At 44.9% G+C, this 7,208-nt stretch overlaps 1 pseudogene; it reads left to right on the top strand.

The window, feature by feature from the left end:
• The first annotated feature begins 4,404 nt into the window (after positions 1–4,404).
• Positions 4,405–6,067, top strand: LOC124684395 (annotated as a pseudogene).
• The last annotated feature ends 1,141 nt before the right edge of the window (positions 6,068–7,208 follow it).

The raw sequence follows: 7,208 nt of genomic DNA, 5'->3' as shown, positions 1-7,208 counted from the left end.
TCTTCATCATCGCTGCGGGGACGCGGTTTCCTGACATGATCTTCTCCATCAGCCCAGCTATTGGCAATCTCCATCAATTTGGTGATAGTTTTTGGCTTCTTCCGACCAAGTTCTTTGATATATGATTCTCGTCGAATACTGTCACTGAAGACATCGATTGCTCTATCAACGGAAACATCTTCGTCAGCATTTAAAAGTTTGGCAAAGCGCCCGATGTACGTGCGCATCGATTCCTTCGGCTTCTGCTGACAATGACGTAACTCTTCGATTCCGACTGGCCTTTTGTATGTTTCTTGAAAGTTTTTGACAAAGGCATCAACCAAATCTTCCCAGGATCTAATGCATCCTTTCGGTAAGACTCTCAACCATGCTTGTGCCGAATCTTTCAAGTAAAGCTACAAACACTGCATTGCTGCTATCTGATTTCCCTTGTGCAAGATCACCATTTGTAGGTAATCATCTATCCAAGACCTTGACTCATGTTGGCCGTCATACTTGTCTGCATCAGTGGGTGTAGGTTTTAATCTCTTCGGGGGCATTGCCTCTCAAATCTTGTAACTTAAACAATCGGCTCCTCGCAGCTTGTCGTCGTATTCCTGAGTTTCCTCGAAATCATCGCTATCATATCCTTACCTTGCAGCACGTCATCGTCGAGCTTTGTCAATTCTGCTTTGGGTGATGTCATCACGGGCGTCCTTCGAGCGATGCCTGGATCCACTGCCCTGATGTGTAGCTTTCTCCTTCCTAGGGGCGAGTTTATCTCAAAAAATCGCGAGGCTTTCCAGAGCATCTCGATGAGCTTGCACCACTGGCCCATCAGTTGTCGGCTGATGGATGATTAAGTAGGCTGCGAGGTTGGCAGTTGAGCCCTCGACAGTTTTTGGCCTGCGCATGCCTACAGTGTCCATGATCATAAAGGAGTTAGACAAGTTTGAAGTTATCTCGCTTGCATCTTCTTCCGAAAGTCGAGGCATCCTTGGTCGATGTCTTCCTGAACCTTGATTGCTTCAAGAGGCGCTACCATGCGACATCCTACGCCGCTCACTGGATTGATCGGCTGCAAGTCAGCGTCGCTGAAAGAGCAAGATCCATATCCCATGTTTTGTGTGTTTGATGACAACACTTGAATGAATTTAACCGTGCACAAAGATTGTCTTTGATAGATTTGCAAGTGTACGGTGCCCTCGCTGAACACATTATGATCGGAAGACTGAAGCGTAGCTCTTAGGTTTTTTGCTTTTGCGTGTGTGTCGCGAGGTGACATGGTAGGAGAGGAAAAGAGGAAAAAGCAGTTTCAGCCAAAGCGGTACTACCGGTACCAGGAGCGGTAGTACCGCTACCCTCACCGGTACCGCTCAGCAGTACCGCTCTGGAGGTTTCTCACGCAAATGTCTCGCAGAATAGGTTACGGTACCTTTACGGTACCTTGGGCGGTAATACCGCTTGAGAGCGGTAGTACCGCCTATGGTACCGCTTAAGTACCGTAACTTAAGTTACGGCAGTACCGCTTCGGTACCGCTGCGGTACCGCTTGGGATCCAGTAAGGTTTGGAGCCTTTGCGGTACCTCGAGCGGTACCGCGAGCGGTAGTACCGCTGTGTGTCCACGTGGACAAGTTCTGTGGGGATTTCGAAACCAGAGCGGTAGTACCGCTTGCAAAAGCGGTAGTACCGCTTAGGCAGAAACTGCACATAACGGTTGGATTTGAGGAGACCTATATAAAGGCCCCTTCTTCTCCAACTCGTTTTTAGCTCTTCTCTCTCTCTCCTCCATTGTTGCTGAGCTCAAACTGAGTGAATCTCCCTACCTACCCAATCAATCTTGCTCATACTTTGAGGAGTGGTGGAGGAGACCCCAATCTATCGTTCTACCGAGAGAAATTTCACCAATTCGTGGTAGTCCTTAGTGGATCTTGGAGGTAGGGTTCCTATGGTGGGATCTTGGATGAAGTGCACCTATGGAGGCTAGCTTTGTGTTGTGCTAGCCCCATAGGTTGTTGGGATCCTCCTAGTGTTGTGGAGCTCGCCCCAACCTTGTGAAGGAACCACCGCCTCGATCGGTGCCATAGTGGAGAAGGGGGATCCCCTTCGTGGAGCTCTCTCGAGGAAGAAGGTGAGGCCTTCCTTCGTGGTGTGGCCGCCTAGCCTCTTGTGTGAGGCTAGCACCTCCTCAACGCAGACGTACTCTCTTTTGTGAGGGGAACTACGGGAAACAAACCTCGCCTCGCCTCCGCGCCATCCGGTTGTCCCGCTCCTTACTCTTACTATCAAGCTTGTTCCTTTACTTGTTGCACTTGCTAGGATCATACTAGGATCATCTCCATCACTAAAGCAATGTTGCTAGAGATCTAATGTTATGGCAAGCATGAGAAAATATCTAAAAACGATATGCCGAAGCAAGATATGAAGGACCATACATAGAGAAATTTAATCTTTCAACACCACTATTGACTTCGGGAAGGAGCTCTCGTCGTGGAACGAAGACCAAATATCACTTATTGTAGACATTGCAATCTCCATCGATGTAGAGGCGAAAGAAGATTCTACCAAAACCATAACATAATCTATTGAAAAGACTACTTTTATTAAAAACTCCATGCTTCGAGGAATGGTGATGGAGATCACGTTTTCTCTGGATGGGGATGTGTTTCGGTGGCAATCTATTGCTCTGTTGACCTAGGTGCCTTCATAATTAGTATTCTATTTGATTGCGTAGCCACCGGTAGGTGTTATGACCGGACCATACGAGCGGTCACCTCCTTACCATTGCTCCATAATTGCGCCGCCGCTTGGTTCTCAAGGCATGTTGACTTAGGATTGCTTACATCGCATAATTCTTCCTTGATTTGCTCCGATTTCCTCATTAATGGAGTCAAATATACACATAATAAACTAACAAAGAGATTTCCACATTTATACAATTGTTAGTGATTAGTGGCAGTTAGAGATATTCTTACAATAATGGTGCGATATTCTTAGAATAATGGTGAGAAATACCCAGTTAAGATGAGTGTATTTTTCACCCATCAAATAGATGTGTGAATGTTTTTGCGACTAGGATAACAATGAACTCAGAGCATTATTTCCAGAAGGAGGTTGAAATGGTAGTTAGAATGGTAGGTATATAAGATATTACTGTTAAAACACATGGGATATAATGTAGAGGTTGTAATTTGAATGATCCCCTAGATATGGAAGAGATAGAAGAAGAAACTTTTACAGTTCCATATGGGATATATAACATTTATTTTAGACTATTAATTTGCTGGAGAGGATCTAATGATCTAGAGAAGATTGAATTAATGTCAAGATCACCTGCTCTTATCATGTCTAGTGAATGAAAATCTTAGATGAGGTGTTGTGGATGGATAGTGATTTAATACCGTGTTATCTTATGTATGCTACATAAATATTTGGTAATGTCCTTAGGGCGTATACAATACTAGATACTACTCCCTCTATCCCAAAGTAGAATGCCTATAATATTTGGATAAAGTCAAACTTCTTAAAGTTTGACCAACTATATAGAAAAAAGTGTCAACATTTATAATTCTAAATTAATATTTTTGAAACCATCATGAAATATATTTTCATATTATGTGCATTTAAAATTTTAGATGTTGATATTTCTCTGTACATATTTGCTCAAACTTTAAAAAGTTTAACTTTGACTAAAAACTGTAGGCATCCTAATTTGGGAAGAAGGGAGTAAGATAGTCTTCTCTTAGCATTAAACGTCATGTAGACAAGACAATAGAAACATATTGTACAATAGATTATCTAATAGACTAATAGTGTTGTCTCAAACAATTAGTAGTACTTGTGTATCTTCCACTGGAAAACTTTTAATAGAAGATCAGTAATGAGGAGAAGATATGTAGCATAATAAGCAACTCCACGAGTTGTAGGAGCACAAAACCATGGGGCTCGACTTCAAGATCCCTTTCGGATTACCTGCACTCATCAGAAAGTTTGATCATTCACTTACACCATGCATCGAAAAGCTGTCGAGTAGTAAGTCGATTAGTAATCCCCATTTAGTTTAGAGGTTTTGATCACTAATGTACACCATGAATCCATATTACTAGCACATAATCACATATACAATCCTTTGCTTCCAACTATCTGCGATCCATAATGCATCCATCCATGGAGAAATACCATTACCTACCATAGCGAAGCGTATCATCTAGCCCTGCCTGGCCGGCTGCTCCTGCCTACATATACCACTCCCCTCCCTCACAGTTCCCACTCCTTGACCGTCGCAAGAACCTTTCCCCCGCACCCAGTCCTCACCTGCATTGCTTCGTCTCCTCCTTTGCAGGATGGGGATTATAATGACGTACTGCGCGGTAATCTCAGCGGCCGTCGTGGCCGCGCTCCTGGCCGGGTGCACCACGGCGGCCATGGCATCCGGCTCGTGCGACATGTTCACCGGGACCTGGGTGACGGACGAGAAGTACCCTCTGTACGATTCCGCGAGCTGCCCCTTCATCCGCTCCCAGTTCGACTGCCACCGATTCAACCGCCCCGACACGAAGTACCTCAAGTACCGATGGCAGCCCAAACCACCCTGCTCCCTGCCCAGGTTGGTCCGATTGACGGCAGCAAAATTCAAGCTCTCTCCTGACCTCCATGTGTTTGATCCGTCCAATATAGCCTTCCATGTTGGTATGGTATTTGGCCGCTTTTCATGAAGAATTGCATCGAGCTGATGCCGGGTTGCCTGTGCATAGGTTCGACGGGCTGGCGCTGCTGAGGATATGGGCCGGGAAGAAGGTGATGTTCGTGGGCGACTCGCTGGCGCTGAACCAGTACGAGTAGGGTGTCAAGGTGGGATCCCGGTGGGATGTCATTTTGTACTATGTAGTTCAAATTTTGATGTCAAAATTTGAACTAAAAAAAATCAAATTATACTACAAGTGGGACAAAAGTGGGATCCCACTTGACACCCTTAAGTACGAGTCGCTTCTGTGCTTGATCCACGCTGCGGCGCCCAACGCCAAGTACACGGTCTCACCGCGGTCCAGGAAGATCAATCCATCGAGCACCGTCACGTTCCGGGTACGATTGTCCAAGTAAATAGTTGCTGGGTGCGTTTGGGCCTGGCCACTGGGGTTGTGTGATGTATGTGCCCACGATGAGGTGATCCCCTGATGTCCTGATCGTTCCGGCCGGCGGTCTGCTGCATGCATATGCAGGAGTACAATGTGACGCTGGTGTACTACGTGACGCACTACCTGGTGGACATCGTAAAGGAGAAGGCCGGGCGTGTCCTCAAGCTCGACGAGATCGACGAAGGCCGGAACTGGCTCGGCGCCGACGTGCTCGTCTTCGACTCCTGGCACTGGTGGCCGCGCCGCGGCCCAAAGCGACCGTGAGTCTAGAATGCAACGCTGTCTCTGGCAGCTGCCTTTTTTCAGGCAAGCAGAGGTTAATTATATGGCTGAAACTCTGAATTCGCTGCGTGTGGGTGTTTTTTCTCCAGTTGGGACTACATCCAGGAGGGCAGCAAGGTGATGAAGGACATGGACCGGACGGTGGCCTTCGCCAAAGCGCTGAACACCTGGGCTCGATGGGTCGATGCCAACCTTCTCCATACCAGCACTAAAGTCTTCTTCCAAGGGATCTCTCCCTCTCACTACAGGTAATACACCTTTGCTACTACTCTAGAATTTCGTCTTGATTTCCCAAGTAGATCCTCATGGATCCTCGTCTCATCACAAGAAACATACGTCTCAATGTGGTTCCTATGTATGATTTAGGGGACAAGAGTGGGGCGCGCGGAGGAAGACGTGCATGGGGGAGACGGAGCCGCTGAACAGCACGGGGACGTATCCTGGAGGGCCGATCCGGCAGCAGGGCATCATTCGGAGCGTCCTGGCTGGCACGGCGAAGCCGGTGTACCTGCTGGACTTCACTTTCATGTCGCAGCTCAGGAAGGATGCGCACCCAAGCAAGTACAATGGCGGCAACTTCGGTGGGGACTGCACCCACTGGTGCATCGCTGGCCTCCCGGACACATGGAACATACTCTTCTACGCCGCGCTCACCAGCCAACGTGGTTAGATTCATTCCAGGAGCTCTAGTATAGGTCAAGAATGAAATTTTGTTTTCCCGGTCTATGTTTTTATTGGCCGTGGACTGAACAAAATACATTCTTAGTCAAACTTTGCCAAATCAACATTTCAAAAAATCGTGACTTTGCAATTTATTTGAACAAACAAAGTATTTCCTTAACAGTTACGTGGGAAATTGTTCTGAAAATCAACATTTTCAGAAGCTTAGGGTTCTCATGTGGCGACTAAAATTTTCTCTCATTTATCAGGTATGTCCATGTATTCGAACATATTGAGTCGTCGTTGGATCAATAAGCTATGTCTCCAGCAGTGGAAAAAAAGAAACCATATTACAAAAAAGATTGTATTTTACCCTTTGAATCAGTTCATTTAGGACTACATTACAATATTACATATTGTATTTTGATACTAAACTTTCATACTTATAATCATTAGTCTCAAAAAACACACTTGCTTTTGAAACACAAGTTATAATTTGTTTTGCGAGGACAACGTTTTAATCGAAATCTACTCCATTGATCAGTAAAGTCGTGCATTAATGAAACATGATATAACTTATTTGAAAAAGGATTGAATACCTTTTTATGTAGACAATATAAATAACGCTGCAACGTATTAAGTTACAATGTTTTCATTATATATTTTCTATTTCCAGTGTGAAATATTGCACTTTATCTAAGCTATAACGAACTTAGCTATATCAGAGAAAGACTAGCAGCAAAAGATCGCATGCCTGCATGGACTAATACGAGCAGCTTAAATTTCTTTGCTGCGATATCTAAAGAGTTGGGCTGAACATCCATCCCAATAGAAGTTTCTAGAGTACATTATTATCTACTTCAATTTTGTCGAGAAATTATCTACTTAACTTTTACCAAGTAGAAACGTAATTTGTCAATGTACAAGTACAAAATTCCAAATTGCATAGGATGTCCATAAGATGCTTGTTCTCAAATGGTGCCAAATATGTCTTTCATGCTTTCAAGTTCAACCGTCAACTGCAGTTGCATGTGTACTATCTAATTGGTGTTGGAGTAGCAATAGTTACCGCAATGTGATTTGCAGAGAATGCACCTTATGTACAGTTTAAATGGTCTCACTTTCCATGATTTGCCAAGTCAGTTTCAAAG

This window comes from Lolium rigidum, chromosome 1 (genome assembly GCF_022539505.1).
Source record: "Lolium rigidum isolate FL_2022 chromosome 1, APGP_CSIRO_Lrig_0.1, whole genome shotgun sequence".
Taxonomy (NCBI): Eukaryota; Viridiplantae; Streptophyta; class Magnoliopsida; order Poales; family Poaceae; genus Lolium; species Lolium rigidum.
Note: the sequence above shows the minus strand (reverse complement) of the source record. Positions and strands in the feature narration are given on the sequence as shown.